The sequence below is a fragment of the Amblyomma mixtum genome, chromosome 10 (genome assembly GCF_055824585.1).
Source record: "Amblyomma mixtum isolate Tamu chromosome 10, ASM5582458v1, whole genome shotgun sequence".
Classification (NCBI taxonomy): domain Eukaryota; kingdom Metazoa; phylum Arthropoda; class Arachnida; order Ixodida; family Ixodidae; genus Amblyomma; species Amblyomma mixtum.
This window is the reverse complement of record NC_143021.1, coordinates 71,527,142-71,537,563: the sequence shown is the minus strand read 5'-3', so window position 1 is coordinate 71,537,563 and position 10,422 is coordinate 71,527,142.

The following is a 10,422-nucleotide window of genomic DNA, read 5'->3' as shown; positions in this document are numbered from 1 at the left end:
GGTTGAAAAACAGCGCACAAAAGACTAGACACAAGAGTAAAGGCGACGACAGGACAAGCGCTTGTTCTGTCGTCGCCTTTACTCTTGTGTCTAGTCTTTTGTGCGCTGTTTTTCAACCTGGAACCTTCCTATTGTCTCCTTCTGCGATAGGTGTGGTTGGATTTTCAATGACAATGGAGAGGTAAGCACCTTTGTCCATTATCATACGTAGGGGAAGTATTCAGCTGTGTGTGCGACTATATACAGATCCAGGGACTAGTAATTCATAGGGGTGTGCCTATATAAACATTTTGGTGGCGAAGGGTATACTTTTCAATAATTTCTCACATTAACGCAGAGAAGGTAAATTAACAACATGCACTTCTTAAGAAAACCAGCATTTAAAAGGCATAAGTTTTACATCCCTCATTGTCGCCATATTTCATTCCTGTCATAAGACCTAAAAGGTAATGAATAGCGGAAGAATAATAATTCAGGAACAGTACAGCAATAAACTTTATGGGGTCTTAAAACATGTGACAGTTATACCAATAACGAATGCATCGGTCTAAAAAATGACAGTATAATGGTTTGGCTTATTACTCATACAGCGCCAAAATTTACTAAAACTTTTCGTTAAGAAATGTAAGGCGGCCAGACACCTCTGTATTGGCAAAGTGACGACAAATGTTGCTATCAGAGGGACACAGAGCATTGCACTGCTGGAAAAACGGAACAAGACAGCCCACAAAGCGGATGAAGAGCGGCAGGTCATGATTCTACACGACCAGGGCACAGTCTTGCAACCTATAAAGAAATTCGGCAACGCCAGTAACTGGTACCATTGCCATCAATCAAGAACTGGCAAGTCGGGCAGAAGGTATGAATGCTCCCCATTTTCGATTGCTGAAGCTTCCTGAGTTTCCAAAAACCATATCTGGTTGAAGGGAAAACCTCTTCAGCAAAGAGGGCGTTCAGAAGCTTGAGGAAGCCGTCGACTTCTGTCCATGGTAGCTTAGGTGCCACAACAAATGACAATATCAGCAACATGGCTTGCAGTCGAGTTGTGGACTGGCCAGGAAGAGCCGTCTTTGAGTTGGCTGCGATGAAATCAGAAAGATCATCATCTGGGTCTTCGGCTACCTCATACACATCAGGGCCTCCCTGTTCAGCATCCTGGTTAAAAGAGGCAGTGCTTGCTGCTTGTTCAGAGAGCTGAGATAGTGGCAGCAGACATTCTTCACTCTCAGTTTGTTCGTCTGTAACCCCATCGTCACCTCTTGGCACCTCATTTACTCTAGCTGACTGCAAAGAATAAACAAAAGAAGAATGTATTAGCTACATCAGACAATGACGAAAGCCCGAGTAGGCATCTTGATTTGAGAAATCTGGCCGATTAGTGGGTCAGCATCATATCATGGCATGCAGTGGGCCCAATTAATGCTGAATTGTTGCTGCATCCTCATACCGGTTGTTTTTACCCAGATTGAGCATTTGAGACTATTCCAGCTGGCGAAATGGGAATGGATGTGAGACGCTAGCAGCTGCGTCCACTGCACACAAGTCTGCCATTCGCTGTGATGAGATGCTGACCAAGTGACTGGCTCCAGCTCTCACAGTGCTATAAAGTGAGCTTCACACACTGACATGAGAAGATTTGTCTGAACCGGTGTTGTGCTGGACAAAGAGAGAGACCTGAGGAGATCCGCTATGTTGGGGGCTCAGTATTTTTACTTTTTGTCATTCTTACTGGTATGCACAGGAATTTTCCATAAAAATTACTACGGGTTTTAAAAAGTATCAGTGTGATCCGTGCTGCTCACAGATGATGTCAGAGCAGAATTGCATGCATACTTCTCTGCATTTGTTGCATACTTAACAACCAAGTGTTGCCAGTAAACAGAGCTTTATTTCCTCGGATGTCTTTTACACCATCGCCTAGGATGGTGAGAAATGACAGCTGGTGGCTAATGTACGACACGTAAACTCATGTTTGCCACATCTACATATAGTATGCCGACGTAGTCGACACCTCTCACACATTTATAGTGTTCAGTTGGAGTTAGTGTTTGGCTGCATTTATGTTGATGAACGCAGCATTTTTCATTGGCGCCTGTGCTCAAGTCCCCAAATGATGGCGGTTACATCCCATTTGGCTGCTATTTGGCTGTATTTCAGCCTGGCTATGTTACTAAAAGGCCCTCACACGCAATATTTGGATCCACATTTCACCTCACCAGTCCCCTTCTATTTCTTGTTCCTGTTAATTCGATGCTGCGGATTGCTTTTTTTTTTCGCTATCATTGTACACCCGCGCTGCCTTGTTCTCTTCTGCCGCAATCCTTGATGCGACAAACTTTTCTTCCATGGTTTATGCCGCATCAATTCACCAATTCCGTCTCCTAGCCCTGTTTCTCATTTCTGCATGCTGCGTTCTGCTATCAGCTATCAATGCATCCATCACAGACAGTGTTTTGGGCGTTGATAGGCCATGCAAGCTCCGCCTTCTCAGGAACTCTTTAGATGCTTACCGTGCAGGCAAGAGCATGATCCCTGCCTGCGGTGAGTGGTAAGGACCCTAGTTTCTCGCGATTACGCAAAAAAAAAAATCGGAGATTTTAGCTCCCCCCCTTTCACAAAGAAAAGAAAGGGGGGGGGGCAAGCGGAAATACAGAATGAACGAATAGGTCCAAGTTATTTCAAAGGCAACGCTTCAAAGAAGCGCGCCACAGTCTAGCGAAGCAAATCCTCCATTATGGTAATGCACGCACATTACGCAGTAGCAGCCGCGCCGTCATGATCCGTGCCGCCGGTGCTCGGCGTTTCGAGCTGTCTAGCTCCAGCACCCGTTTGCCCTTCTTTACTGCCCTTACTTCGCACAACTTCTGCAGTGCCTTTTATTTCTCAACGACCCGTACCTCCTTTCTGCATCCACACCCAAAAATATGCACTTGCTCGCCCCGCGTTTTGCTTCAAAAATTACTGAAATCGCAGCTTGCAAGCCCAATGGCAAAGGTAGCTTTTGCAACAATTCACAGCTCGGAAAAAAAAAAACAAAAAAAAACTTGCGGATTCTTTATGAGTTCATGGAATGTCAACCTTTTCGCCGCAGAAAGTGAATGGGCCCTAGCATATGACGTAAACAAGTCGGTGAATTACCTGCGGTGCTTGAGACGTTGCTGCGGATTCCTTTTTCAGCCGGCTCCATGTCGTCTGCCGCGGAATTTTCGGTGATAGCGCATTTGGCTCCAAATAGGCGCGGTAGCGTTTTTTGGGAGGCATGTTGGAGCACCTCCTTTGCACGCTTGTAACAGGCTTGTACAAGTAGGTGGGGCGTTGGCTTGTATAAGGTGCAAGAACGAGCACAGCCAAGGAGACGACGACAGATTGCGCGGGAAATGCCGCACGCCCGCCTCTCCTTTCCTTTTTTTATAGCGTGCCTCAGTGCGTGCCCGCCTCTTCCAGCAAGGCAAACGCTACAATATAGCCAAAAAGAAAGTGGCGCTTACAAAGTTAACTACTACATTTGCAACATATAGTACAGATAATAACTCAAACTGTTTCAGAGCAACGCGCTAAAGCTGTGTGCAGTCTCATCAGCATGCAATTTTTTTTTACAAGACTGCAGCACCACACACACCATTACGTTGTCAAAAGATCATGTAGAGAGTTTGTTCTTACGACGCGACGTTGGTGACGCTTGCCTTGCTCACGAGTGTGCATCGGCAGTACAATGGTTTTTTACATTTATGTAAAGTTTCTGCTGGACAACGTCAGAAAAGTGACTTCGTCTGTTCTCGTAAAAGGTTTTCAACCAGAGAGCACGAATGATTTTGCGGCGGGACATATCTACCAGGTGTATTGGGAGGGGGACGAAAAAACAAAGGGCGGGTATTACGACGCAAAAATCCTTCAGATGACAGGTAAGCGCCAGTCCTGTTGGTTGTGTCTCTCTTGTGTCCCCGTTTTTTTTTGCTCTGCTATTACCTTCCTTAAGACGATATTAGATTCATGACAGTAAGGTCCGATCGAACGCTCGTGTCGTTGTGCTTGTTTCCGTCTTTTTCGCGCTGTTTATAAAGGATAACAACCAACTTGGCCAGCTTTCTCTCCCTCCAAGTCTGATCGCGGTTAAGCTGATATGATTTGTCCGTGCCGCAGGTGGATGAAGACGACGATGCCCAATCCACGGCGCAAGAGTGTGGTGGAGTTTTAGCACGTGCAATGACCGGCTTCGTAAATGGCTTGGTGCCCGCGTAGCTGATCTGCTCGCACCGCCACGGGTTCGACAAAATTTATTCTTTTTTAGCATGCGCTGTTGCTATGCTAGCTTTTTCAAAGGTCACCTTCAAGTTAAAGCATCACACAAACTCGCTGAGTTCGGTTTGACCTCAGGAAGTAGTGCTTCAGCACTAAAAATAGACAGCTGCATACGGAAAATGGAAAAGGCACAACTAGGTTGCACTGATTTCGAAGAGGGCCGTAAACCTAATGATCACCGAATTAGAGGTATTAAGAAAATGCGATAAATATCTCCGTTAAGTTACGTATAATACTTGCTGTAGGGCTAGCGGTTCATGTTATAAATTTAAAATGCGCCATGGTCACGGTCACAACAAACACAGGGTGGATAGAAAGAGCGCCTACTATCAAGTGAGTTTATTGCTGAAAACTCCATCTCTTTTATACGCCAGTACAGTGGTGAGCAGCCTTGTCTAGAGCGCTCGGGCGGTGCACTTCCTTGTAAACAAATCCAGATTTTGTGGCAGCCTCTAGGGTCCAGCTGCAACGCTTGCACGGAAGTAGCGCCAGATAGCCTCGTAAACAAAGCAAGCACGAAAACTTTGCCCTGTAATGAGGGGCTGCTCTCTAATTTCGGTTTTTGTTACCAAGTGCGCACTGCTCAAGCGCTCTAGACAAGACTGCTCACCACTGTACATTATTGCAGCTAAAACAACGTGTCAGAAAAAATACAGAATCACCCTGCAATGAGCGATTATCAGGTTCTACACGTATCCGTCTAAAAACCCAGTTTTTGCTCTCGCTGAGTCTGACCGACCACGTGCTAATGCACGTGGGCCCAGCATTCTGTATTGATAAACCTCTAATATTGCTCTTATGGGCTGCTCCTTGCTTGTAACGATAAACACTGGCTTTTCCAACACTAGTTCACATCCTTTATAATCTTTGCAATGATCTGGAAGGTTCCGGCTTACAATGCTTTTCATTGACTGATGGATTTCGCTCGCTCTCTCATTGAAACTTTATAATTCCGGTCCGGTGCTGTAGAATCACGATTGAATTGCTGCAATGTATGCGGCGAAGTATTGCGAAGACGCATCCATTTTTCGGCCCTTGGCAATGACAACACGGACCGGTGCGCGTCGTTGTACGCATTCCCCGGGTTTGCCTTCGCTGCCGGAGCGATCCTCAGTCGATATGGCCGCGGTGATGCCCCTTGATATCCGATGAGCACCACCACAATGAATTGCGCAAGTGGTTGAGGCTGGGCGCGCTCGGCAAACGCTTCACTGTGACTTTACTATAGGCCTATAGGAATGGCTTTGCTTGTCTGCAACGTGCGTGACGACCGTTGCCGCACCGCAAGAAAAGCTTGAAAACGAAGATGACCACGTAATGGTGGAGCCTCAGCACGAGGTCCTGAAATGCACGAAAGCAACTGGAATGTAATTAAGCGGTCACCGCTGCACAGACTAAATTTCGAAACGAGTGTAACCTACCACCGCGCAAGAGTGGCGCAGCTTCTGGACGCATCTAGAGCGACACTCACGACGGGTGCCACAGCCACGCTTCAAAGGTACAAATGGCAGCAGACAGCGCCCGCCAGCGCAACCAGCTCGAGCGCAGTAATTCTCTATAGGTGCTCAGGAACAGGCCCGGACAGCAACACATCTTGTGGAGGACGCAAAAACATCACGGAGGAGCGCGATCCGTCGACCAATCAGCGTTTCCAGCTGAGCGGTGCGCTTGTGTGTACGCCAATGAAATCTTCTTGGTGAAACACTGACCAGCAGTACCACGACAGCGTAGCACACTACTTGCGATGAAGAACAGAGACAACCTTATCTACTGCGCTCAAAAATAATTTGCACTTATTTTAATGCGAACAGATTACTACTCCCATTACGAGAAAAGTCGGTGGCGTGTGTGTGTACTTGCCGATGGTACAGAAAATCCCAGCGATGGCAAGAAAAACAGGGTGATGTCATCTAGTGGCCGTATGATGCACGAAGCAAGCCGAGCATCGCCACAGACCATCCTGTACATGTTGTTCGTCTTAATATATACTGTAAGAAAAGAACAGTAGCGCAACCAAGACGAACACAAGAGAGGACCACACAGGACTAGCGCTAAACTTCATCTAACTTTATTTACTAACAGTGCAGCAAATATAAGGAAAACCAGGACACGTGCAGAGAGATACCAGTTTCCACACAACACTATCTACAGAACCGTTCAAGATACGCCATTTCCGATTTGAAGAGGTTCACCGACGTATCGCTAACACAATATACACCTCTCTTCCTTATGTGAAATGCTTCCAATTGTTCCCTTGCCCTTGTGTCTTTGCTTCTACCTAAAATCTTTATCTCATGAAACCGTGGTTGACACTTTTTGCAGTACTTGCATCTTGCCTGTGGCAAATGTTCTGCCGCTCAAGGGCATTCAACACTCAGCGCAGTGCTGAGAAAGGTGTGCACCACTTACATCCTTCACTGACCGGGCGTGCTCACCTGCCCTTTCATTGATGCACCGCCCTGTTTGGCCCACATAGGCCTTCCCGCATGACAGCGGTATTTCGTACACCACCCCGATGCAGCAATTCACGAACTTGTTTGCATGTCTGATGCGGCACCCACTCTTGTCTTTGCTCGCGATGCGCGCGCAGAGCTGTGCCAGCTTGCGTGGGGCCGAGAAAACAACCGGTACGCCATGTTTGTTGGCCACTTTCTTCAAGTGGTGGGCTACCTTGTGCACATATGGCACTACTTCAGGTTTCACAGCCGCTTTTCTGTTGTCACATGGCTGCTACATCTTGATGTCTTTCATCTTGTTTAACAGGGCTTCAGCAACCGCTGTGATGATTGTGCCAGGAAATCCTGCCGAAAGTAATCTTTCAACCTGCTTGTCATAGCTCTAGCATTGTGGGTTTTTTGCGCAAAAGACACGACACAAAGAAACGAGGCAGACAGGACAAGCGCTTACTAACAACTCAGGTGTTTATTGACATAACATTTGCTTAAATACAGCAGCTGCTCTTATCAAACACGAAAAGGGAAAGAAGAGACTTAGCATACATATATCAGATCAGCATAGATCCCACCATCGCACGAGTGAATGCATGTTTCGAGCTCTAATTCTGCGCAAGATAACTGATTTCTTTTTTTGAGAGCAAAATTGAAGGATTGCTGACACACGAGTTACCCGATTTTCCTATCTCATTGGCCTCAATTATCTCTCTTCCAAGTTGTGTCTTGCACCGGCGCAGTACTGAAGTTTTTTCGAGCGTGGGAGTGCAGTTGCGGCAATTCCGAATATGGTCAATCATTTTGCTACCTGACTTGTTCTTTACATCTCTTGCGTGCTCCCTCAGCCTTTCATTAAGGCACCTGCCAGTTTGGCCAATGTACTGCTTACCACAGGCAAGTGGTAAGAGAAAGCTGTAGAAAGATGTAGAGAAAGCTGAGAAGTTATCCCTAAACATGTTCTTCAGTGGCAAGACACACAAGGATGCATGCCCTTTCCGAGTGATTGTTTCCGAAAAGGGGTCCTGGCAGCAAGCCGTAGCCAGGTTCTTGCAAGAGAAGTTGAGTGTTTTAGAAATTAACGATCCCTTTAGGGTAAAAAATTCGGACGAAATAATTGAGTTCTTAAAATCAAATAACAACAAACGCATGTCAGCCCTGTCAGTAGATATAAAGGACTTGTATTATTCCATACCTCACGATTGTCTCTTAAAAAATGTCCGCGATTGTATTGACAGCCATGGTGCAACAGCCTTCCAAAATAATGCAGGTTTATCGGTTGACAACTTCATCGAACTGTTAACAATGTACCTGACTTCCACGTATGCGCAGTGGAAAGATATGACATTCATTCAGAAACAAGGAGTATGCATTGGATCGTGCCTAGCACCATGTCTTAGTGACATCTTTTTAGCGACACGTGACAAGATGCTGCATGACTGCCTTCACGACACTAACGTTTTAAAGGTTTTTAGATTTGTTGATGATTTCATTGTGTTCGTGGATTGTGACAAAGATTCTTTTTCGGCTAGTGTACATAAGCATCTAACGACGTTTTCAGAGTGCCTAGCACCATTAGAATTGACGCACGAGTTACCGGAAGATAATTGCATCAGGTTTTTAGATATAGGGCTTCATTTTTCAAGTGAACACGTATGTTGGGCCTTTGAGCCCAGAGGCAACAAGCCCCTGCTTCCCTTCAGCTCGGCACACTCCAAAGCCGTGAAACGAGGCATTGTGAAATCGTGCCTTTCCAACGCTCTGAGCAAGTCCTGCCTGCATTTGGTAGGACGCAGCTTTGACATCCAGTTGCAGCGCCTTTCGAGCGCAGGCTGCCAGACGGCCTTGCTGGCTTCAACTGCCGAGAACCTGCTGAAGAAACCAGCCAGCAAACCCGACCAAGTTGACCGGAAGAAAGTGGCGGTTATTCCGTACATACACGGAATCTCGCATAATATTAAGAAGATCGGTGCTAGGGCTGGTGTTAGAGTGGTTTTTAACGCTCCCGAAAAACTCTCCAGGATTTGCAAGAGAGTGAATGCGGAGGATACGGCCGTCGCTTGTTCGAAGCGGCACCAGCAGCGATTCGTGGCCTGTAAAAAGAGCGTTGTGTACTCGATACCACTTGCCTGTGGTAAGCAGTACATTGGCCAAACTGGCAGGTGCCTTAATGAAAGGCTGAGGGAGCACGCAAGAGATGTAAAGAACAAGTCAGGTAGCAAAATGATTGACCATATTCGGAATTGCCGCAACTGCACTCCCGCGCTCGAAAAAACTTCAGTACTGCGCCGGTGCAAGACACAACTTGGAAGAGAGATAATTGAGGCCAATGAGATAGGAAAATCGGGTAACTCGTGTGTCAGCAATCCTTCAATTTTGCTCTCAAAAAAAGAAATCAGTTATCTTGCGCAGAAGTAGAGCTCGAAACATGCATTCACTCGTGCGATGGTGGGATCTATGCTGATCTGATATATGTATGCTAAGTCTCTTCTTTCCCTTTTCGTGTTTGATAAGAGCAGCTGCTGTATTTAAGCAAATGTTATGTCAATAAACACCTGAGTTGTTAGTAAGCGCTTGTCCTGTCTGCCTCGTTTCTTTGTGTCGTGGCTTTTGCGCAAAAAACCCACAATGCTTAGGCACCAACTAGCCTGCAAAAACATACTCGCATGTCATAGCTCCCTTGCATGGAATGACAACACGATTTCATGAGAGCCGATTCAAGGCAAAGCTTGGCAATGGCGCGTTTCACAGTTTTTGACTGGGCCGAAGCATACGGCAGTAGCTCCTTCTGTGCTCGCGGTGCATATTGCCAACATGAATGACCTTCACCCACAGTGATGTTAATGTCTAAAAACTGTAAAGAACCCCCCACAGGCAGTTCATGCGTGATTAAAGTAAGACATGATGTTGGGCTAGTCGGTTCATGGTTAGAGCGAAACATGCGTGAACCTGCGTGAACCTCAATCATGCGTGAACCTCAATCTCCCTCCCATTTCTTTAAAAGTATTTAACACAGAGCTCACAGCGTCTGTGTACGTCAATTCATTCTGTTTTTTAAAAACTACCAGGTAATCGTCAACATACCTAAAAACCTTCAGTACCCCCTTCCCCGTTAAACTTAGTTCAAGGGCGCGGTCAATAGATGTTAGAAAAATGTTAGTCAGTACAGGCGCTACGCAGGGTCCAATGCAGATCCCTTGTCTTTGGCGATAAAATTTGTTGTCGTAAGCGGCAAACGTCACACCAAGGCAAAACTCAAGTATCTTCATAAAATTATCTATTGAAACCTCTGACGAGTTCTGAAATTGAACAGCACCGCTCCCTTCTATAGCTTCTCTTACAGCTGCAAACAACTCACTGTGGGGCACAGAATAAAATAAATCTTCTACATCGACGGAAAACACGTCAGGATCAGGACTAAAGCATACAGCGCTATAATTCTTTCTCATCTTTTCCAGCAATCTCTTGACACAGCCTGCATTCCTGGCGACTGGAAGGTCGGGAAGGTGATTCCCTTGCACAAATCTGGAGATAAACATTCACCGCTTTAATTATAGACCCATTTCTCTAACGAGCATTCCATGCAAAATCATGGAGCATGTAATTTACTCTCACCTGGCATCATTCCTACAGTCAAATGCCTTTTTTACAGATTATCAGCATGGATTTCGCAAGT